The sequence below is a fragment of the Mobula birostris genome, chromosome 2 (assembly GCF_030028105.1).
Source record: "Mobula birostris isolate sMobBir1 chromosome 2, sMobBir1.hap1, whole genome shotgun sequence".
Taxonomy (NCBI): domain Eukaryota; kingdom Metazoa; phylum Chordata; class Chondrichthyes; order Myliobatiformes; family Myliobatidae; genus Mobula; species Mobula birostris.
Genome location: NC_092371.1, coordinates 88,538,690 through 88,563,227, shown reverse-complemented (window position 1 = coordinate 88,563,227; position 24,538 = coordinate 88,538,690). Strand labels below are relative to the sequence as shown.

The following is a 24,538-nucleotide window of genomic DNA, read 5'->3' as shown; positions in this document are numbered from 1 at the left end:
ATAAATATAAAACCCAGAGAATCGTCAGATTAAGAATTGGACGAGGTGTACTTTGCATTGTTTCCTGCAGATGAGTGAAAAGAATTGACAAAACAATTGCCTGAAAATGCCAGCCTGTCACTTTATATTGTTTAGTCCTAAACTGTAGCCACATCAATCATTTTGCAATCTGACAAATAAATCAGTTCTGTTCAGAGAATTAAGGGAAGGAATTTCATTTGAGCAGCAGAATTACACAAAAGCCAAAGATTCTGCAGATGCTGGAAATCCAGAGCAACACACACAAAGTCAGCAGGTCAGACAGCATCTATGGAGAGGAATAAACAGTCAGCATTTCGGTCTGCGACTCTTCATGTGTGATACTAACTCGGCTCCTCATTAATGCTTACTTCCAAGAGACAGCAAAAACTTTGTTCAATTCCACAGTAGATCCACCTAACTCAGCTCCAGAACATGATGAATCATCAGAACGCCCCAGGTGACAGTGACTAGCTACCAACACATGCAGAATAACTCTATAAGCCTCAAAGGAAAATTAAACTATTATGTAACTCTTCATGTAGACAGTACATTCAGTTGCTAAAATTTCTCTTTAGTGAGATCCAAATAACCTTGCATCTCAGCTTGCCGGTGTAGTATATCGTATGCCTTGTCACACAGCCACTTATAGCTCATGTTCATATTGAACCCAACATTTCAAAAACACACTACTGGCTCCCCAGTGTTACAGTTCAACTGTCAAAGTGCTCCTTCTATAATGCCTGCCATGTTTTCTCCTCAATAAGAGCTTGAATAATTTACTCGATCGGAAAGTGATTTTCTTCACAAAATCTCATGGAGATATTGCAACCACTCACCTAAAAGGCTAGAGAACATTACCTCCCAAGTCTAAGCTTTATTATGTAAGGGGATTAAAGGGCAGGTAAAATGAAAAAGGCAGTGCTTAAGAGCCTGAATGGCCCTCGTTTTCCTTCTTCAAACAATTCAAGAGCCTGCAGTAATTCAGGGAACCAATCCTGCAATACAGTGTTGGATTGGACAGTATAATTGTTATTTTCCTTGTTTAACTTCCTTCAATAACCTACCACCCTCCACTTTAAACATACTCAATGATTTAGCCTCCACAGCCATCTCTGACCATGAATTCCACAGATTCATCACCCTCTGGCTAAAGAATTTCCTTCTCATCTCTGTTCTAAAAGGAGATCCCTCTGTTCTGAGGCTGTGCCCTCTGTCCCAAACTTGCCCACTACTGCAGCATCTCTCCACATCCACAAATCCAATCTTCATGTATCTGCAGACTTGCTAATTATATACCCTTCAGGCAACTTAGACACCAACAGGCAATAGAGACAATAGATAATAGGTGCAGGAGTAGGCTATTTGGCCCTTTGAGCCAGCACCGCCATTCACTGTGATCATGGCTGATCATTCACTATCAGTATCCAGTTCCTGCCTTATCCCCATAACCTCTGATTCTGCTATCTTTAAGAGCTCTATCCATCTCTTTCTTGAAAGCATCCAGAGACTTGGCCTCCACAGCCTTCTGGGGCAGAGCATTCCATATATCCACCACTTTCTGGGTGGAAAAGTTTTCCCTCAACTCCATTCTAAATGGCCTACCCCTTATTCTTAAACTGTGGCCTTTGGTTTTGGACTCACCCATCAGCAGGAACATGTTTTCTGCCTCCAGTGTGTCCAATCCCTTAATAATCTTATATGTTTCAATAAGATCCCCTCTCCACCTTCTAAAGTCCAGAGTATACAAGCCCATTCGCTCCAATCTTTCAACATATGACAGTCCCGCCATCCCAGGAATTAACCTTGTGAACCTACGCTGCACTCCCTCAACAGCAAGAATGTCCTTCCTCAAATTTGGAGACCAGAACTGCACACAGTACTCCAGGTGTGGTCTCACCAGGGCCCTGTACAGCTGCAGAAGGACCTCTCTGCTCCTATACTCAACTCTCCTTGTTATGAAGACCAGCATGCCATTAGCTTTCTTCACTGCCTGCTGTACTTCCCCATGCTTGCTTTCAGTGACTGAGGTACAAGAACACCTAGATCTCGTTGTGCTTCCCCTTTTCCTAACTTGACTCCATTTAGATAATAATCTGCCTTCCTGTTCTTACCACCAAAATGGATAACCTCACATTTATCCACATTAAACTGCATCTGCCATGCATCTGCCCACTCACCCAGCCTGTCCAAGTCACCCTGCATTCTCATAACATCCTCCTCATATTTCACACTGCCACCCAGCTTTGTGTCATCGGCAAATTTGCTGATGTTACTTTTAATTCCCTCATCTAAATCATTAATATATATCGTAAACAGCTGCGGTCCCAGCACTGAACCCTGCAGTACCCCACTGGTCACCGTCTGCCATTCTGAAAGGGACCCGTTAATCACTACTCTTTGTTTTCTGTCAGCCAGCCAATTTTCAATCCATGTCAGTACTCTGCCCCCAATAACATGTACCCTAATTTTGCTCACTAATCTCCTATGTGGGACTTTATCAAAGGCTTTCTGAAAGTCCAGGTGCACTGCATCCACTGGCTCTCCCCTTGTCCATTTTCATAGTTACATCCTCAAAAAATTCCAGAAGATTAGTCAAACACGATTTCCCCTTCGTACATCCACGCTGACTCGGACCAATCCTGTTACTGCTATCCAGCTGTGTCGTAATTTCATCTTTTATAATTGACTCCAGCATCTTTCCCACCACCGACATCAGGCTAACTGGTCTATAATTCCCTGTTTTCTCTCTTCCTCCCTTCTTGAAGAAAGGGACAACATTAGCTACCCTCCAATCCACAGGAACAGATCCTGAATCTACAGAACATTGGAAAATGATTACCAATGCGTCCACGATTTCTAAAGCCACCTCCTTAAGTACCCTGGGATGCAGACCATCAGGTCCCGGGGACTTACCAGCCTTCAGACCCAACGGCCTATCCAACACCATTTCCTGCCTAATATAAATTTCCTTCAATTCATTCATTACCCTAGGTCTTTTGGCCACTATTATATCTGGGAGATTGCTTGTGTCTTCCCTAGTGAAAGTACCTGTTCAACTCGTCTGCCATTTCCTTGTTCCCCATTATAAATTCACCCGCTTCTGTCTTCAAAGGCCCAATTTTGGTCTTAATTATTTTTTTCCTTTTCACATACCTAAAGCAGCTTTTACTATCCCCCTTTATATTCTTGGCTAGTTTACCTTCGTACCTCATTTTTTCTCCACGTATTGCCTTTTTAGTTACCTTCTGTTGCTCTTTAAAAGTTTCCCAATCCTCCCACTCGTCTTTGCTGTGTTATACTTCTTCTCTTTCATTTTTATACTGTCCATTACTTCCCTTGTCAGCCACGCCTCCCCTTACTCCCCTTAGGATCTTTCCTCCTCTTTGGAACGAACTGATCCTGCACTTTCCACATTTTTCCCAGAAATACGTGCCATTGTTGTTCCACTGTCATCCCTGCTAGGGTATTGTTCCATTGAACTGTGGCCAGCTCCTCCCTCATAGCATCATAGTTCCCTTTGTTCAACTGTAATACTGACACTTCCAAGTTTCCCTTCTCCCTTTCAAATTGTAGATTAAAACTTATCATATTATGGTCACTACCTCCTAATGGCTCCTTTACCTTGAGGTCCCTGATCAAATCCGGCTGATGGGTTAGAGAGGGAAATGTGGTTCTACTGAAGGTCAGCAAGTCAAATCACCTTGGACTTCAACAAAGATATTCAAATCTATATAACAACGCCATGCGTTTTCAAGATAGTAATGCCGGCAAAAGGCAATACCCCCAGACTCCAAGGAACGGCAACACACTAAAAATCTGTTTTCCAAAGTCTTTGACATATTAGACAAAGCCAAAGGGAAAAAATATCTACTGATCATTTTGCTCCAGAATGGAATAGTGCGAGTTGGCGCTGCTGCCTTCGCCACCGCTGCGATGCCTGGATGTGACATCTACAAAGACTCCTGCAATTACACACATACACACACAAAATGCTGAAGGAACTCCGCAGGTCAGACAGTATTTACAGAGGGGATAAAACAGTCAACAATTCGGGCCGAGAGCTTTCATCAATTACTGGCCCAGACCACTCAAAACAGCAGCTCCCACACCAAACAGGAGCGGGTCCCCTGCAGCTTCCCAATTTGGAAGGTATCGCAGTTGTTTGAGGACCAGATCCCTCCACCCCAGCCACAGCACTGTAGTACTGTACTTCCACCACACGGAACTGCAGCAGACGGGGGCGCTCACCCTCTTCCCGACACACAAACGGGGAAGGTCAAAATTGCTGAATTTACAAACAGGCCCCTATTCCAGGAACTAAAAAACTCTCTCCTCCTGTACACTGGACACGATGTGAATGACCTGGATAGATTTCAGTGTCCAGAAACATGGAAAAGGTTCCGCTGTTTTTACTGAAGCAAACACAATAAATGGGTGCTGCAAGCCAGAGCAGTGGCTCTGGACTGAGGGTACGGTGCTACACCTTTACCGTCATACTGCCCCCCCCCACCATAGTACAATGTAAAGCTACAGCTAGTACATCAGGCTAACAGTAGCATTATATTCACCTTGCTCTCGCCCTTCCTCAAATTCCAGCAGCTTTCGTTACTGTCGAACAGCCCCAACCGAGTTATAGCCGCCTCCTGCAATGATTGGCTAACTATTTGCAACCGTGTAGGTTATTGGGCCACGTTGTTGTCAATCACAAATCAACGCACAAATCTGATGAATGGAACTAATTTCCGTCTGGGTGGGGAAGAGAAGCTACTGCAAAACCACCGCCCAGCGCTGGCTCCAAACACAACTGCATTGTGACGCCCTAACTCAGTCTCAGCGCTAACTTTCTCCTTAGTTTTCTCTGGAAACTACTTCCTGTAACAAAACCAAAACCAACAACTTGCTCTACAGACAATTTCGCCGAAGTTTGTAATCAGATTCTTAAAAGTGACTTCCAGGTTATGCAATATTATAGTTCCCCTGAAAGCAATAACCTATCAGACAATATCAAAGTAAATTTATTATCAAATTACATAAAGTCACCATGTACGGCCCCGAGATTTATTTTTGTGCTGACATTCACAGTAAACACTAGAAACGCCAACAGAATCGATTGCAGCCAAAAGTATGGACAAACAACCAATGTACAAAAGACAGCAAACAGTGGAAATACAAAAATAATAATAATAATTAAGCGAAAATATTGAGAACATGAGATGAAGAGTCCTTGACGATGAGTCCATAGGTTGTGGGAACAGTTCAGTGATGGGGTGAGTGAAGCTGAGTGAAGTCATCCTCTGATTCAAGATCCTAATGGCTGAGGGGTAATAACATTTATTGAACCTGGTGGTGTGCCTCCTGAGGCCCCTGTACCACCTTCCTGATGACAGCAGTGAGAAGAGAGCATGGCCTGGGTGGTGGAGGGTCTTTGATAATGGATGCTTTGTGTAGATATGTTCAAGCAGCCATCCCCAAACTGGGGTCCACGGGCCCCATACTTAATGATACTAGTCCATGGCATAAAAAAGGTTGGGTACCCCATTAAATTGTGGGGAGGGCTTTACCCATGATGGACTGGGCCATATCCACTTCTTTTTGTAGGGTTTTTCCTTGAACGTGGCAAAGTCCACTGACTTGAATCAATCCCATAGCCATTCCTCTGCCTTCTACAACCACCTCTTTGTTGTCCTTCTCTCTGGAGCCTTGATCTTTAGCTTCTACCTGTCTGCAGGTAGGAGGACAACCAAGTGATCAGATTTCCTGAAATGTGGAATGGTAGGAAATCCTTATTGCGGTATAGCAGTGGTCAAGTGTTAGGACCCCTGGTGCTACAGATTTTATGTTGATGATCGCTTACCATTATGGCATTCCTGTCTGCACTCTATCAAAGATAGTCAGTCTTCTCTAATTCTTCCAACATGTTCACTCCTAGGAACTTAAGAACTCTCAACCTCAGTATCACTATAAACAGGAGCATGTGCACCATGTCCCCTTCCTGAATTTACGACCAGTTCTTTTCACCTGCTAACCTTAAGGGAAAGGTTGTTGGTCATGACTCCATCTCCTTCCTATACTCTGACTCGTCATTATTTGAGATACAGTTCATTGAGGAAGGGTATTGTTTGCAAATTTGTAGATGGAGTTAGAGCCAAATCTGGGGCCACGCAGTCATGAGTGCACAGGGGGCTGAGGATGTAACCTTGTGGAGCACCAGTGTGGAGAATAATTACAGCAGAGATGTTGCTGCCTATTTTTACTGACTGCAGTTTGTTGGAAATCAAGGATGCAGTTACAAAGGGAAGGTGTTGAGCTCCAGGTTTAGGAGTTTGGAGATGAGTTAGCTTGGAATTACAGTATTGAAGACAGCTGTAATCAATAAACAACAGGTGTCTTAACTGTTCCCGGGACAAGTCTAGGGCATGGGAGATGGCATCTTCCTTACATCTGTTTCAGTGGTAGGCCAACTGCGGTGAGTTAAAGTTGGCTGGGAGGCTGGACTTACTGTGCGCCGTGGCCAGCTTCCCTTGGCACTTAATGATAGTGGACATCAAAGACACCAGTCATTAAAGCACATTACCAATGCTCCTATTTTTTAAGCTGCACAGACCAACCACTGTGCTGAGCAAGACATTTTTACATTGCCTGAAAACTGCGCGGCAACAGAAGGCTATGTGCACAGGGGTATTTCTGTTACTGCGCGATCACGCAGCTTAAAGGGAACACTGCCCAGTACCTTGTTTTTCTTAGGATGATAGTGGTCTTTTTAAAGAAGATTGAACCTCAGGGATTGGGAAGTGTTTAGCAATGGAATAGAAACTGGCCTTTTGGTGGTTTACACTTTCAGCCTGTTGTATCTTCTTTCCAATGGTGGGGGGGGGAGGGTGCTGGGAGAGATGACCGACTGGTCTAATTCTGCTCCTATTGTGGTCTCAGCGAGAATGTGGGCGGGTGGGATCGTTGTACTACTGAGGCAGTGACACTTGAAGACAAAGTCCATGGAGGTGAGGTTAGTTTCTGTGATGAGCTGAGTTGTGTCCAAAACTCTGCAAGTCTCAGGCAGAGAGTTATTACCCATACCAAGCCAAAATACTTCCAGATAGGATGCTTCCTGTGGTGTATCGATTCAAAATACTTCCAGATAGAATGCTTCCTGTGATGTACCAATTCAAAATTGGTGCTATGTAAAGAAGATAATTCATGATCCCAGGTTTCATCCCACATTTACTTTTAAAATAAATACCTACTGGTGAGGGTGACAGGGGTTGTGTCAAATTTCTTTAGTCTCCTGATGGAGGAGTATTAGATAGATTGATGCATACTTTATTGATCTCAAAGAAAATTACAGTGTCTCAGTAGCATTACAAGTGCACAGATTTACAAATATTAGAAGGGAAGAAAGAAAAATAAATTACCTCAAACATTCTAATGAGGGGGATCCTCAGCTCCCCGGCTATAGGTTGACTCATTATAGCACCTAACGGCAGAGGGCAAGGATGACCTTATATAGTGCTCTTTGGAGCAGAGCAGTTGTCTTAGTCTATTACTAAAAGTGTTCCTCTGTTCAACCAAGGATGCATGCAGAAGTGAGAAACATTGTCCAGTATTGCCAGGATTTTCCGTAGGGTCCTTTGTTCTACCACAGCCTCCACTGTGTCCAGTTTGACTCCTATAACAGAGCCAGCCTTCCTAATTAGTTCATTGAGGATGTTGGCATTGCCCCAGCACCCCACCGCACAGAAGATTGTACTGGTGACAGCAGACTGGTGGAACATGCGAACATTAGTGGGTTACTCTGTCTTATATGCCTTTTGCTCTTTTACATCTGTGCCATTTGGGAAGAGCTTTCCAATTAGTCCATCTGCCCTGGCCATTCTCCATATCCCCAAAATCAGTTCCACTTGAAATATTCATCCAACTTCCTTTCAAAATTAATTTCGAACCTGTTTCCATTCCACTCAGGAAGTTTGTTCCAGAACACAACAACACCTCAGTCAATATAAAGACAAGAACATGAGAAAATCTGTAGATGCTGGAAACCCAAGCAACACACACAAAATGCTGGAGGAACTCAGCAGGCCAGGCAGCATCTATGGAATAGAGTACAGTCAACATTTCGAGCCGAGACCCTTCAGCAGGACTGGAGAAAAGATGATGAGTAAATTTAAAAGCTGAAGGGGAGGAAGGCACATTATTGGAAGTTCGAGAAATCGATGTTCATGCCATCAGGTTGGAGGCTACCCAGATGTTGTGGTAAGGTGTTGTTTCTCCAACCTGAGTGCAATCTGATTGCAACAGTAAAGGAGGCCGTGGATTGACATATGGGAATGGGAATTGGAAGTGGAATTAAAGTGGGTGGCCACCTGGAGATCCTGCTCCTTCTGCTGTATGGAGCATAGCTATTCCCCATCCCCCCCCTTTCCCTTTCTCCAGCCCTGTATCTCTTTCACCAATCAACTTCCCACTTCTTTACTTCATCCTCCCCCCTTCCTGGTTTCATCCATCACCTTGTGTTTTTCCCTCTCTTCTCTTCCCCCCACCTTCTAAATGTACTCATCTCTTTTCCCTCCAGTCCTGCTGAAGGGTCTCGGCCTGAAACGTTGACTGTTTACTCTTTTCCATAGATGCCGCCTGGCCTGTTGCGTTCATCCAGCATTTTGTGTGTGTTGCTTGTTATAAAGACAAGAGATTCTGCAGATGCTGGAAATCCACAGCAGAACACAAAATGCTGGAAGAACTCAGCAGGTCAGATAGCATCAATGGAAATGAATTGGCAGAAGCCAAAATAAGGTGGGAAGGAGTACAAACATACAGTACAGTAGGTGAAACTTCATTTCACCTACTAGAAATCTCACTGCTGAGATAAATAACTGCTGGTCACCAGTAATGAAAGTTTTGTGGCAGATTCATCATCAGGTTCAATTTAAAGTCCAAATTCTGGTTCATCGATTGAGTGCTTTGGATTCCAGTGATAAAACCTCTATTTCTGCAGCTCAGAGACACTTGTCTGGATTCCCTATATACTTTAATACCTTTCACTTTACCCATCTGTCTGTCTAATTTCAAATAATAGTTTTTGCCTCAGCCACTAACCCTGCAAGCTATACAACTGGTATAGGAGTGAAGCACAATAAAACCAGCACCTAGGCTACTGCACAAATGGTCAAAAGATATAAAACAGACAAATAGATGCAATTAAGCTGTGTTGGATGGCTGGTCTGAATGCATTAAGTGTAATGGACCCATCAGGTTTCCGGCCACCAGCAGCACACGTACTGAGTGGCAACTGAAAACATTGACTCATACATGCATTGGAGAGCCACCATGGCCTGCCCATTCCATCCACACTCACATCCAACCCCTAAATGTGGGTTGTTGTTTGACTTTTGGCCCGCTAGTTATTGGCTAGATTTCCTGGAGTTGATCAGTCATAGTCTCAACAAGCTCTAAAGGTACCACTACAAAACAGTTCTTTGATTGACGTAAAGCTCTTCGTGATGCTTCTGGGATGTGAAATACCAAAGTATAAACCTTACCCAGCAATACAGAAAGTGAGCAGGAAGCAATGTTACTAATTAAACAAAAGGATCACCTGCCTAAATCTTCCAACAGACAACCACCATCATAAAAAATGTACAAAAAACCCAATGAGCTGTTTTTACCTTCACTGCCTTTGATCAGGAGAAAAAATCTGTTGAGAAGCACTGGAATGTCCAAAGTCATACCTTTGTCACTAACCCATTTATTCCCCGGGCATCATACTTTTCTTTCCTGCAGACAGTATTGGAAGCAGAACCAGTATCGGTCTGCCTGAAGCCTGTGAACTTTTACATTGTACACTGGGCTTCTGCTCTACACCCTCACCAATATCATGATAGCTGACACTTATCACTCATCTCAGCTCATCTGTTGACTGGAGTGAGTTTACAAGCAAGACTAGAGTTCAGGACTTTGGCACCCAAGAGTTCATACCATCTAGTCTGCCAATATAAAGTTCTCAATTGTGCCCTTTATGATCTTGCCCTCTATCTCCACCTCTGAAACCACCCAAGGATTTTGTAAGCCTCCTATTCTTCTCTTGAAAATACCTCATTTCCTTTGCTGTAGCATTGGTAACTGTGTCTAGAGGAGTTTGGGCACAACATCTCAATTCTTTCCTTCAACAGCTCACTCAAACATACCTCACTGAATATCACAGCTCCCCACATCCCTGTGAAGCACATTAAGTTGGTTTTGCTAAATGACTGGCTCATAAAAGCTTAAGAAATCTATAAGACCACAAGATATAGAAGCAGAATTAGTCCATTTGACCCATCAAGCCTGCTCCACCATTTTATCATAGCTGATCGATATTTTCTCAACCCCAGTTTCGAGTCTTCTCCTCATATCCCTTCATGCCCTGACCATCAAGAATCTATCAACCTTTTTCTTAAATGTACGAAAGGACTTGGCCTCTACAGCCACCTGTGGTAACAAATTCCATAGATTCACCACTCTCTGGCTAAAGAAATTCCTCATCTCCACACCCTCTATTCTAAGGCTGTGTCCTCTGGTCTCAGACTCTCCCACCATAGGGAGTATCCTCTCCACATCCACTCTATCAAGGCCTTTCACCATTTGATAGGTTTCAATGTGGTCACCCCTCATTCTTCTGAATTCCAGTGAATACAGGCCATCAAACATTCTTCATATTCCCAAGAACCTTCTCCCTAGTAATGGCAGCTTCACACCCTTCTGACCCGACACTCTCAAATTTCCATGATACTGCGAATGAATTTCAATGAGTCTTCCACAGTGAAGACTGATGCAAAATACTGATTCAGTTCATCTGCTATTTCCTTGTCCCCCATTACTACCTCTGCAGCATCATTTTCCAGCGGTCTGATATTCTCTTTCACCTCTCTTTTAAACTTTATGTATCTGAAGAAACTTTTTGTACCATCTTTAATATTATTGGCTGGTTTAGTTTCATACGCCATCTTTATGTCTGTGTTATCCAAATAGCAACTATCCTAACTCTACTTCTTTGCTCTCAGGCACAACCAAAAAGTTGCATCTCATCCACATATATTTCAAACTAACTGCTTGCCCCCTACATTCTCTCAGTTAGCATGCTCCAGACCTCCATCACTCTGTAAACAAAATCATTCCTCTTTCTGCTCCAGTTCTTCCATTGATCTTTCATTGAACAAGAAAGCAGCACCCATCATCCAGGCTATACTCAATGTTGCCATTGAGTAGAAGGTGCAGGAGCCTTAGGTCCCACAGCACAGGAATAGTGATTACCCTACAACTATCACCAGGCTCCTGAACCAGCATGGTTAACTTCACTGACCACAACACAGAATTAATTCCACAACCTATGGACTCACTTTCAAGGAGCATTCCAATGAGAATACTGTTCTCAGTATTAGTTATTTATCATTATTATTGTTTGTATTTGCAGTTTGTCTTCTTTTGCTCATTGGTTGTTTGTCAGTGTTTGTGTGCAGTTTTTCATTGATTCCATTACGTTTTTGTTCTACTATGAGTGCCTGCAAGAAAATGAATCTCAGGGTAGTAGATGGTGACATATACGTCCTTTGATAATAAATGAATTTTGAACTTAAATCAATGCCCATAGATTGAGATCTCATGACTCCTCACTAACACTTATTTTGTTTGTTCCTAAAACAAACCCATTTTTTCCCCACATAACTAAATCTCGTTGGTTTTATTTGATTGAAGTAACGATGAAGTGATTTAATTGCTGATCATGTATGGTATTTCTGTTTCCACAGCCACTTGTTAAGTATTTCAAACCTGTGTTGTATCAGCTTCCACTGAAGTTGAATTTGAGTCATCACTTCCTTATAACATAACTTGGATTTACGAGTTGCCACCAAATACTGGTAACTAATCACACAACGTACAGTAAATACTTCCGGACAAATGCCACAATGGTTATCTTAGTCCAACTGCACATCACAAGGTACTGACCATGACACAGTAAGTCAGTTACCTTTTACAAACTACACGCCAGGGATCTGAGCACAAACCCCAGATCAACCCTCCCATTATGGCACTGAAAGCACGACGTTTGGTCAAAGCCAACATCTTCAGTATTAGACATGAAAGCAGAGCTACTCTCAAGTAAAAGGACCCAATGAAAAGGAACAGCCGACTCACCCATCACCCCACATATCTTGTTGCTCAACTCCATTTTTACCATCCTGACTTGGAAATATATCAAACACAAGGGATTCTGCAGATGCTGGAAATCCAGAGTAACATACAGAAAATGCTGGAGGAACTCAGCAGGTCAGGCAGCATCACTCTTCCTTTCCAGACCTGATGAAGGGTGTTGGCCCAAAACATTGACTGCTTATTCATTTCTATAGATGCTGTCTGACCTGCTGAGATCCTCCAGCATTGTGTGTTACTCTGGATTTACAGCATCTGCAAAATTTCTCATTCTGATGATATACTGTATATCACCATTTGTCATCATTGCTGAGGATAGATTCTTAACACAAGAACAGCAATAGTTCAAGGTTAATTAGGAATGGATATTAAACACAATACCACAATAAGAACACATTTGTTTGGCTAATAGACCCATTTTTTTATTGAACTAGCTTCAAAAGATCAATTTACCAAAGATGTACAGCTTTGAGAAAATGATTCTAATTCCTATGTGTGAAAGCGTACCTCCTAATTCCCTTCCAAAGAGCCGCTCTAATGTTGCTCTTTGCATCTCTGCTGGAGGAACTGTGGCAACTTCATCAGAAAGCCCGCAGCAGAATGGGCAAACTCATGTTGGTCTTGACAGTAATGCTCACAGCTAGTTTTGATCTATCAAGTCCTTTGATCATCATGGACCTTCAACTTACTATTTATGGGAGTTTTTTTGTATGCAAATTAACTACACTTGAACACACTACAGCAGAAACCACATACTTTATACTTTATTGTCACCAAACAATTGATACTAGAACGTACAATCATCATAGCGATATTTGATTCTGCGCTTCCTGCTCCCTGGATTACAAATCAATAGTAAATATTAAAAATTTAAATTATAGATCATAAATAGAAAATAGAAAAATGGGAAGTAAGGTAGTGCAAAAAAACGAGATACAGGTCCGGATATTTGGAGGGTACAGCCCAGATCCGGGTCAGGATCCGTTCACAGTTGGAAAGAAGCTGTTCCTAAATCTGGTCATACAAGTCTTCAAGCTCCTGAGCCTTCTCCCGGAGGGAAGAGGGTCGAAAAGTGCGTTGGCTGGGTGGGTCGTGTCCTTGATTATCCTGGCAGCACTGCTCCAACAGTGTGCGGTATAAAGTGAGTCCAAGGACAGAAGATTGGTTTGTGTGATGTGCTGTGCCGTGTTCATGATCTTCTGCAGCTTCTTTTGGTCTTGGACAGGACAACTTCCATACCAGGTTGTGATGCACCCTAGAAGAATGCTTTCCATGGTGCATCTATAAAAATTAGTGAGGGTTTTAGGGGACAGGCCAAATATCTTCCCAAACATCTCCCAAATGTCATGAATGTTTTGAGACATCCTGCAGTTGGGGAAAATGCAGGGCAATTAATTAATGCTTTAGTCTAAAAAAATTATGTATGCAAGACACTGCATCTTAAATTGTTCACTAAAATTGCTGTTGTGTGTGGCCTGCAACTGCATTGAATGTGTTAATGAATAAAAACACAAAGAGCAACTGTAAGCCATTCTGGCCCTCAAGGACACCCATAACTGAAGATCACAGTTTATCTACCATGTTCCTGCTCTAGTCCCACATCTCTCAAATTCATTCATTTCCAGAAATCTATCAATGACTAAGCCTTCACTCCTCAGGCATTGACTCAGCATTCCTGTTGGACTGGGGTTTAGAATTGTCATTTTCTTTGTAGTTTAACTTTCCTATGCTTGCTTGTATTTTAATATAATCATCTGTGTGTTTGATTATTCAGTGAAATGTTGGGTAATTGCAATTCAGTTGCCTATTTTTCTGGAAATTTCTTGGCTTCAGTGGTGGATGTCATAATACTTGAATTGGTTAATCGTTAACTGTGCTGTAATTGTTATATGGTTATTGACTCAGCATTCCTGTTGGACTGGGGTTTAGAATTGTCATTTTCTTTGTAGTTTAACTTTCCTATGCTTGTTTGTATTTTAATATAATCATCTGTGTGTTTGATTATTCAGTGAAATGTTGGGTAATTGCAATTCAGTTGCCTATTTTTCTGGAAATTTCTTGGCTTCAGTGGTGGATGTCATAATACTTGAATTGGTTAATCGTTAACTGTGCTGTAATTGTTATATGGTTATCTCGTTAAAGGTTATCTCATTAGTTAACTGTTATCTCAGATCTGCTATGAGAGGACCATGATTACTTTTTGTTACCTTTATTTCTCTTGCCACAATTCTTTTTAACTTTTATAACTCTTAATTAAACAACTGTAAGCTATTCAGGACATGAAAATAGACCATGTAATAAGATCAAGATCAAGTTCTCCAATTCCTCTACTCGCCTTTGATTCACATTCTTTTTCACATTTTCCCAACAACACTCATCAACCTCAGCCTTGACTGGTCCACTTTACTCCCTGGCATCACAATAGTTTCTAGAGAAAGCATGCCTCATTTCCACTGCACTGTGACAAACAGAACCAAGCTATAGGAACACAGCCCTCAGCCCATGATGTCTGCACCAATGGTATCAAATTAAACTAATCCCTTCTGCCTGCACATGATCCACTTCTCTGCTCTCTGCGTATTCATGCGACTAAACGTGTTCCTAACGTAGTTCACCAGTGGTCACACCCATGGTGTCATGCAGCACAGAAACAGGCCCTTCAGCCCATCTTATTCATACTTACTTACACACACCCTATTTAGGAGTCTGTCTGCAGCTTTCTATCCCTTGACAATTTAATTATTTGTCTCAAATCTACCTCGGTTAATGGTAGGGGTCCTTGTCATAAAAAAAGGTTGAGAACCCATTCTAGATGCTTCTTAAATGTGCCCACTTGTTCTGAATTACCCCACCAGAGAAACTCTTTTCAACTGCTGAATATATACATTTTAAGCATAATCCTCATTTAGGAAATGGAGATCAGATTAATTTCCATGGGACTAAATTAAATCACTCTTCCAAGTAGTTCAAAGAACTTTGCCTTGTTGTTTACTGTCAGATTGTATGATCACAACCTGCTCTCACACAAGATTTTCCAAAGATATTTCATGTCATGTGTCGATGATAATTCATCTGATTCTGATATCCGTAGCTCTTCATACACCCCACCAGAAGAGACATTTCAGGCAGAGATAAATCAGACACCACTGAGTGGTAGGTGCAGATTCATGTTGATCTATCGAAACACAGTGAAGTGCGTCATTTACACTAACAACCAACCCACCCAAGGATGAGCTGGGGCAGCCAGGGTCACCACACATTCTGGTGCCAACATAGCACGTCCACAATGTTCAACAGGTGACACGGGTGAAATTTGCTATGGGTACATTTAGCACCAAGGTCAGGAAGTGATTTGTAGAACTAGTAATAATGACAGGGAAATGTGCTTCAGGATAGGAAACTGAGAGGCACAAGTTATTTATACAGCCAGCCAATGGTTGGGGGTAGGGAGGATGTCTACATGAATAACGTAAGACAGCCCAAACAGCATGCTTGTCCCATTTCTTGGACCTGTTAAACCACTCCAAGTGTGTCATTAATGACGGAGACATATCTAAAATGGCAATTGACTAAGTGGAGAAGTGGCCTCCACAACTTCATGTCTGTCTCTGGAATAGCAAAGACTCTCTTAACCAATATCCAGATGTCGTTTTAAACTTCCTAACAATGTAGATTTTCTTAAAATACACAAATCAACAGGAAGTCAAAGTCATTGACTTTCCAAGTGTTAACAGCTCTCAGCATTCTCTACATAGCGCTGAGCTATTTGGAAAAGGATACGTGGTCACCCACTTAGCACTAAAGTAAAAAGGAACTGTTTCATCCAGAGGGCAGGCAGACCCAAGGCAATTCTCTAGTTTTTGGTATCAAAAGTGAAAGATTAGCCATTATCTTATTGAAGGTGGAGTAGGCTTGTGTGACTAAATGGACTTGCTCCATAATTACTGGGTCTGAATGATGGAAAACCCCACCCAACACAACTATGGAGTACCTGCACTAGAAGGACTGCAGCAGTTCAAGGAGGCAGCTCACCACCCCACTGGGAGAGAGTAGGGATGGATAATAATTTTTGACACGGCCTCCATAGAGTACTACAGCATAGAAACATGCCCTCTGGCTAGTCTGTACCAAATTGTTAACTTGCCTAGTGCTTTCAACCTGCAGCTGGATCATAACATTATATATATATATATAAGGATACTCCTTCTTGGGAGATCAGCCAAGACTTTGGGGAAAAAGAAGGCAGAATTACATAACTGTCAACTAAACTGGCTGGAGTTGAGAAGAATGGGGGCAGGGAGGGTGTTGAGAATCTTACTGAAACCTACTGAATATTGAAAGGCCTAGACAGAGAGGGCATGGAGAGAGTGTCTCCTATAGTGGGGGAGCGTAGGACCAGAGGGCACAGCCTCAGGATAGAGGGATGTCTATTTATAACAGGTGAGGAGGAAAAAGGATCGAGTGTTTCATCCAGAGATGAGGTGAAAATATTTTAACCAGAAGGTGGTGAATCTGTGGAATCCATTGCCACAGATGTCTGTGGGAGTCAAGTCATTGGGTACATTTAAAGTGGAGGTTGATAGGTTCTTGATTAATCAGGATGTCAAAGGTTACAGAAAGAAGGCAGGAGAATAGGGTTGAGAGGGATAATAAATCAGCTATGATCAAACAGGCCACAGACTCAACAGGCTCCTATGCCTTATGGTGTGACATCAAAAATATCATTGAACACCCCTTATTACTAGGATGAACGCCCAGTCTTTTACCAGGGTTGGGGAATCAAGAACAAGATGACTTAGATTTAGGGGTTCCCAACCTTTTTGACACCATGGACCCTTACTATTAATTGAAGGATCCGTGGACTCCAGGTTGGAAACTCCTGTTTTAGACAGAAAAGTTTCTCACCCTTCACCCTATACACGTTCATCAAGTCAGGTCACCCTCGGCATCATCTGTTCCAAGAAAAACATACCCACTCTATCCAGTCCTCATCTCAGGTTTAGTTTATGCCATCTCTCTCTGTAACGTTGGGGATTCTGGAAACAAGCTGGAAAATCTCAGCTGCAGTACTTTTGAGGCCAATCCATGCCAGTGTGTCGTGACCCAGTCGGTATACTGCACTCCAAAGGTCTAATCATGGCTTTGTCCAGCTGAGACAAAACTTGGCAACTTCACAAAATTACAATGTTTTAGGACAGGTTCATGGATATGAAAGGTTCCCACCCTGGGGTTCACTGGCCCCTTATTTAATGGTCCATGGCATAAAAAAGCTTGAGAGGGATTTGGGCCAAATGGAGGACTATGGGGCAGGAAAGGGTTAGATTTATTTTAGGGTAGGTTAAAAGGTTTGCACAACATCGTGGGCTGAAGGGCCTGTACTGTTCTATAACATTCTATGTTCTAAATAGGACTAGCTCAGTGAGTTAGCTTGGCTGGCATGAATGAGTCAGGCCAGCCAGCCTGTTTCTTTGCTGTATAACTATCAATTAAGCACATCTACCAAATATACAATTCAAAACAACCTTACTGAATATGCAAAATCTTCTGTTAAAACTTACACACTTGTCTGTTTTTGAGGTAGAAACTACAAAGAAAGTTATGCTGTTCCTCTCCACAGTCTCCTGACAGATTTCAATGGAGTTTTATATATAGAGTCTACAAAACCTTAATGGGCTAAAACGTTTCCATTTCCATACAATGTTGGCCTTAATTTCAGGAGGATTAGAATGCTAAGGTGTTTTAAGGCACTGATCAGACCACATTTGGAGTACGTGTGCAGTTTTGGGCCCCTTATCCAAGAAAGGATGTGCTGGCATTGGAGGGGCCCAGAGGTTTACAAGAAATTTGCTGGGAATGAAGGGTTAACATATGGGGAGCATTTGATGGCTTGGGATGTATTTACTGGAGTTTATAAGAATGGGGGGGGGGGATTCTCATTGAAACCCAATGAATATTGAAAGGCCTAGATAGAGCGGATGTTGAGCGCATATTCCTAACAGTGGGAGAGTCCAGGACCAGATCAAAAGGATATCCATTTAGAACAGAGATGAGCAAGAATTTCCTTAGCTAGGGGGTGATGAATGTTGGAATTCATTGCCACAGACAGCTGTGGAGACCAAGTCATTAAGTATGTTTAAAGTAGAGGCTGAAAGTTCTTGATTAATAAGGGTGTTATAAGTTGTGGAGAGAAGGCAGGATAATGCAGTTGAGAGGGATAGTAAATCAGCCATGATCAAATGGCAGAGCAGAGCAGACCTGGAGGGCTGAATGGTTTAATTCTGTCTCTATATCCTATAGTTTCACCAAAAACACTGGCAAATATTGCAATGAGCACTGTCAAAACAGGTTTACACTATTTACCAGAGTTTGTGATGTGAAACCTGTTAATTTGCTGGGTGACATCAATTGACAAGATCCTTGGAACTCACTTGGAGCCAATTTTACTCAATTAAGAAGGTGCTAATGCCAGATAAATTTCGACCTATTGACACCAAAGTGATTAAGGGCTTTAGATTGGGTGCTGCCAGTTTAATTGGAGAGGCAGGATGCTTCTAGCAGAAAAGGTGGCCATTTGGCTCAATGTCCACAGCATGAAGCACGTACAATCCAGCTCATTACACTCTGGCACCCTCTTCTCCAGAGTCCTGCAAATGTTCTTTGTTTTCTGTTGAATACCACTACAGTACAGGACATCCCTCTATTATACACTTGGCAGTGTGTTTCTGTCCCTAACATCAAAGCTCTCATACAGTTATCCATAGCCACATCTTTGGCCAAACACTTGTATTCCATCTAATAATTATTGTCCACATAATGTTTAATATCTGTATCAGATCCCTTCTCAACCTCCCGTGCACCAAGGAGCAAAACCTGCCCTCTTCAATCTTTCTGAATAACTAAATTCCTTGATCCGTGGAAACATTCCAGAAAATCTCTGTACCCCATGGAATTTCTTCTCAGTGTACTTCAACTGTGCTGCCCAGAGCTGTACACAACAACTTAGTTGTCACAAAAACCAGAGTGTTTTTTTAATTAAAGGTTTACCATGTCTTCACTGCTCTTTTGATAATTTTTTTGTGAAGTGTCAATAAGTTCTTCAGTCTATAAGAAATATCCTCTCAAAGTCCACTCAATTGAGACATTGATTCTACTGCATTTCTTGGTTCTACTGTGAATGCCTGCAAGCAAATGAATCTCAGGTTAGTATGTGGTGACATAGGATAATAAATTTATTTTGAACTTTGAGGGAAGTGTAGTTGATGTGGTGTATACAGAACTCCAAAAGTACCACATAAAAAGGCAGTGATTATACTTTAGATATTACAAAATTTTATTTGGGAAGGCAAGAGACGTCAGTTTCAGTACCCTCGATGTCATGATGGCACCGCTGACTTGGAACTGACACATTGACTCCATTAGCAGGAGTCTTGGCCATTTCAGCTCAATTACAGTGGAAATCGCCATCAACATCAAGACCCAATTCATTTATGGCTCTTGTACCTCCAATTTTAATCAGTCTATTTTCAACTGCCATGACCTTAAAGCTTACTTTTGGTGATGGTTCTTAAAACCAAGCTTTACTGATATTTCTTCTTGTATCCAGGTACCAAAATTTGTTTAATAATCACTGATCTAAAGCACAAGATATTATACCGCATTTTATAAATCCAGGGTTTGAACTATTAAGCTTGCTGTACAAGAGAAATTCACATATGTACACCCTGTCTGAATGCCCTGCCAACCTCCTCCACCAACTTACAGATAGACTCATCCTGCACTGATCACTTTTCATCTTTTATTGCTGCTGTTTCATACATTTAAATGACAGTTCATTTTATTATAATAGTCAGTAACATTATATTGTCTTATATAAACATGCACCTCAACCTGTCAATCTTTCAGGCCATGACACTCAGGGATTGTGCTAACAATACTTTGAGACTGCATGTGCTGTATTTTGCACCCTGGCCCTAGAGAAACAGTTTCATTTCGCTATATACGTGTACAATGCATGAATGGTTGAATGACAATTAACTTGATTTTTAAGTGTTCGCATTGGCTCCTCCATCTGGTTTACACACAGAACATAGAATAGTACAGCACAGTACAGGCCCACATTGTTGTGTCGACCCTCGAACCCTGCCTCCCATATAAGCCCCCACCTTAGATTCCTCCATATAGCTGTCCAGTAGTCTCTTAAATTTCACTAGTGTATCTGCCTCCACCACTGACTCAGGCAGTGCGTTCCACGCACCAACCACTGTCTTGAGTAAAAAAAAAACCTTCCTCTAATATCCCCCTTGAACTTCCCACCCCTTGCCTTAAAGCCATGTTCTCTTGTATTGAGCAGTGATGCCCTGGGGAAGAGGCGCTGGCTATCCATTCTATCTATTCCTCTTAATATCTTGTACACCTCTATCATGTCTCCTCTCATCCTCCTTCTCTCCAAAGAGTAAAGCCCTAGCTCCTTTAATCTCTGATCATAATGCATACTCTCTAAACCAGGCAGCATCCTGGTAAATCTCCTCTGTACCCTTTCCAATGCTTCCACATCCTTCCTATAGTGAGGTGACCAGAACTGGACACAGTACTCCCAAGTGTGGCCTAACCAGAGTTTAATAGAGCTGCATCATTACATCGCAACTCTTAAACTCTATCCCTCGACTTCTGAAAGCTAACACCCCATAAGCTTTCTTAACCAGCCTATCTACCTGTGAGGCAACTTTCAGGGATCTGTGGACATGTACCCCCAGATCCCTCTGCTCCTCCACACTACCAAGTATCCTGCCATTTACTTTGTACTCTGCCTTCGAGTTTGTCCTTCCAAAGTGTACCATCTCACATTTCTCTGGGTTGAACTCCATCTGCCACTTCTCAGCCCACTTCTGCATCCTATCAATGTCTCTCTGTTATCTTCGACAATCCTCTACACTATCTACAACACCACCCTTTGTGTCGTCTGCAAACTTGCCAACCCACCCCTCTACCCTCACATCCAGGTCGTTAATAAAATCATATACAATCACTGATCTGCAGTCAACCAAGTCAGTTACAGAAATAACACTGGAGTAAAAATTCACTGTTCATTTCCTTTAATTCATCTTGTTTGTGCAGTTCTGTTTCTGTATGAGACAATCAGTTTTCAATCAATTCTAACAGACTTCCTCTGATACCACGGGCTCTTGGTTTATGCCCCAGTCTCTTAAGCAATGCCTTGACAAATAGCCGTTTGGAAACTGAAATATGCTACATCTACAGGTTACCCTCTGTCAACTCTCATTATCACACCCGCAGAATTCAAGCAACTTTGACAACATGATTTCTCTTTCATGAAAAGGTGTTGGCAAGATTTAATTGTCTCCATCCCCAGTGGTCAAAATTCTCACATCCTATAGTCCAGTCATTCAATGTCGTAACTGAACCACTTTTACTTATCACCGTATCATAAGGCTTCACAAATACATGGTTGCATGAAAGGCCTTTTAAAAGATTAGAAAGGCAATTAATATGGAGATTTCTGTTGGTACTTATAATAGTCAAAAGGGTTCAAAGTATATATTTAAAGATAGCCCTGCTCAGAAATCTAAGCTCCAGGTAGCACATGTTGTTTCTGGTCTAAAACTAGGCACAACTCCATACTTGGAAAGCAAGATACAATACGCACTGTTCTGTTCCAGCCTTGTCCCTTAAAAAAGCCAATAAAGGCTTCAACAATTATCATGCACATCTCAGACACAGCATAATGCCTTACAGCTTTAGAAAATCAGAAGCCCATGAGAAAAACAATGAATAGATGAAACATTTACTTCTTTAATTTTATGTTGTTAAGTGAACTGGGATGGCCAAGGTTGATGGATTTTGTGCACGTGGGCAGGATAGATTATGGGGTGACTGACCACACTTTTATTAAGACCATAAGACATAGGAGCAGTATGAAACCATTTATTTTAGCCTGATGACTAATTTATTTCCTTCACCTGTCCCATCCCATTTTCCCGCCTTCTCCCCATAACCTTTAACACCCTTACTATTCAAGAATCTATTGATCTATGTTTGAAAAAAGGGTTACATTAAATGAAAAATAGTCATAAACACCCTCCACTTTAATGAAGTAAAATATCCCACAGAAACATTGAAAAAAAGTCAAGTTTGGTATTAGAGATAACTTCATGGAATATTCTAGAAGGAAGCAAAGTAAGGGGAATTCCAGAGGGTCAGACATTGACAGCCAAAGGCAAGCTATCATTTAATTAAAATCAAGATTAGATTAGAATGAGATTACATTTTGAAAATATTCTTAAATGCAATTTTTCATTTGGATTAGCCATGCAAAAGCAGCAATGGATAGCAATCTAATGAAATTTAATTTTAGGATTAATGCAGCCTTTGTTTGGAGATGCTTGAGCCGACATTGTAGTTTTATGTGCAGTTAAGAGAACCAAAACTCAATCTGCAACACGAGAATGGCTAGAATGGAACTGCGAAGACTCAGTAGAGGGGTATTCAATGGGGGTGAACAGGAAAGAAGTACTTCCCTCAGGAGAGTGATCAATTAAGTGGATGAAGTAACGGGAATTTTATTTGGTCATCAGATAATAGAAAGCTGATTGCTTGGGAAGGAATTACATACCTGTCTCTGCACTTGTGGTGATGACAAATCTAACAAGGTGACAAACTAAGCATTAGACTCAATAGCACCCTTTGGACATCATGGACCCAAGGACTCCCTCGGTGATGTGCATGCTTAATGAATCATCAATATAGTTAAGTACTGCTCTAAAGGATTATGCTGTTGAAATGGAAGTAGGTTACACTGATTTTCAAATTTACCACACCATGCATGGTAAAGGAATGCTGTGCAACTCCAGCATGGTTTTGGTATATTGTTGGCAATTTATCAGGGCAACAGGATAATGTAATTAGGAGTATCATAAACATTGTGCATAAATTTAAACTTTTCCTGTACTTCTGTTGTCCTGTCACTTAACATCCAACAAGCCATGCTAGTTCTAATATACTGTATTAAATAAACCACAAAATATAAATCATCAAAATGTGACCCCGGTTTACAGATCTCATAATCTGGTTATGAGGTAGATGCTTTTTTTTGGGATATTAGGAAGGAATTCACCATTGAAATAAATCTTCAGTATACAAAAGCCAGTGATCATTGACAATTTACACAATGTAGATTCTATCAGCAAACAGAATAATGCATGATCAGATATGACAGCATTACAATGGACCTGTTGGCTCATTACACCTGCAATTTCATTTAAAGAGCCAGGCAACTTATCCGTCTCCATACTCGCACCTTGTAGCTTTTTATCTCTCCCATTTAATTATTTACCCAATGCACTTGGAGTCCATTTGGCTAATGGAAATATGACAAATAATCACGTCAATTGAAATAAAAATCTTATTGTAATTCACGTTCCAAAGGCAATACCTTGAAATAAATGAATTTTTATAGCATTGAGGCCTTTCAGCCTATTGCATTTAAGTCTAAAGCAGGGGTTCCCAACTCTTTTTTAAAAAATGCCATGGGCCCCTACCATTAACCGATGCGTCCATGGATCCCAGTTTGGAAACCTCTAGTCTCGAGCTTTTTGGTCTGGTCTGGTCCTGCTTCACAGCTCTGTCAGCAGTACAAGTAATCATGAGGGTACTTTTTGATGGGATGGGAGTTTTTTTTCCCTCCACCATTCTCTCATATCTGGTGAAAAAACCCTCACTCTTCCACCAATGGCATTAAATCAATTCCGTAAAAAATAGAATGAAGCTAGATCTAGGCCTTTTTTAAGCAAGTTGGTTAAATCTACCCTTAACCTCTATTGTTCCAAAGGGGGAAAACCCACCTAGAGAATTGCACAACTAAAATTCCTTGATCCTAAATAATAATCAAGCAATCTCAATATTATTATGGCATTGTATCATTAATGGAGTGTGGTGATCAGAACTGTTCATAGTACTCCAGCTCAGACCAACTCGTATATCGTGGATCTTAAAAAGACAGATCTAGCGTGCGCTTCTTGGCCAAGAATTAGAACAGATAAGCAGGGAAGGCATGTGTTCCAAGTCCTTACCCATTTTAACTACATGCCCAATTTCAGATATTTTCGAACATGCAGCCAACAGGCCTTTTCTTCTGAATTTCTCAATCTCCTATCATTTACCAGTTTTTTCATTATCTAACTTCATTTAAGTTGAGAGGGGCAAAGTTTAAGGCTGTCCTGATGAAGGATCTCAATCCAAAATGCAAGCTGTTTATTCCTCTCCATTGGAAGGTGCCTGACCAGCTGAGTTTCTCCAGCATTTTGTGTGCATTGATGTTGGTACT

General features: G+C 41.6%; 1 protein-coding gene across 6 annotated transcripts in view; it reads right to left on the bottom strand.

The window, feature by feature from the left end:
• Window positions 1-24,538, bottom strand: part of cpne1 (copine I) — an 83,468-nt gene that overhangs the window by 30,619 nt on the left and 28,311 nt on the right. Inside the window, exon 1 of one of the 6 annotated variants that reach the window (XM_072244694.1) lies at window positions 4,590-4,687. The exons of the other annotated variants lie outside the window; for them this stretch is intronic. The gene's annotated coding sequence lies outside the window, so the exon portion shown is untranslated. Of the gene's footprint in view, window positions 1-4,589; window positions 4,688-24,538 lie in introns of those variants that run through there. 6 annotated transcript variants of the gene reach the window in all.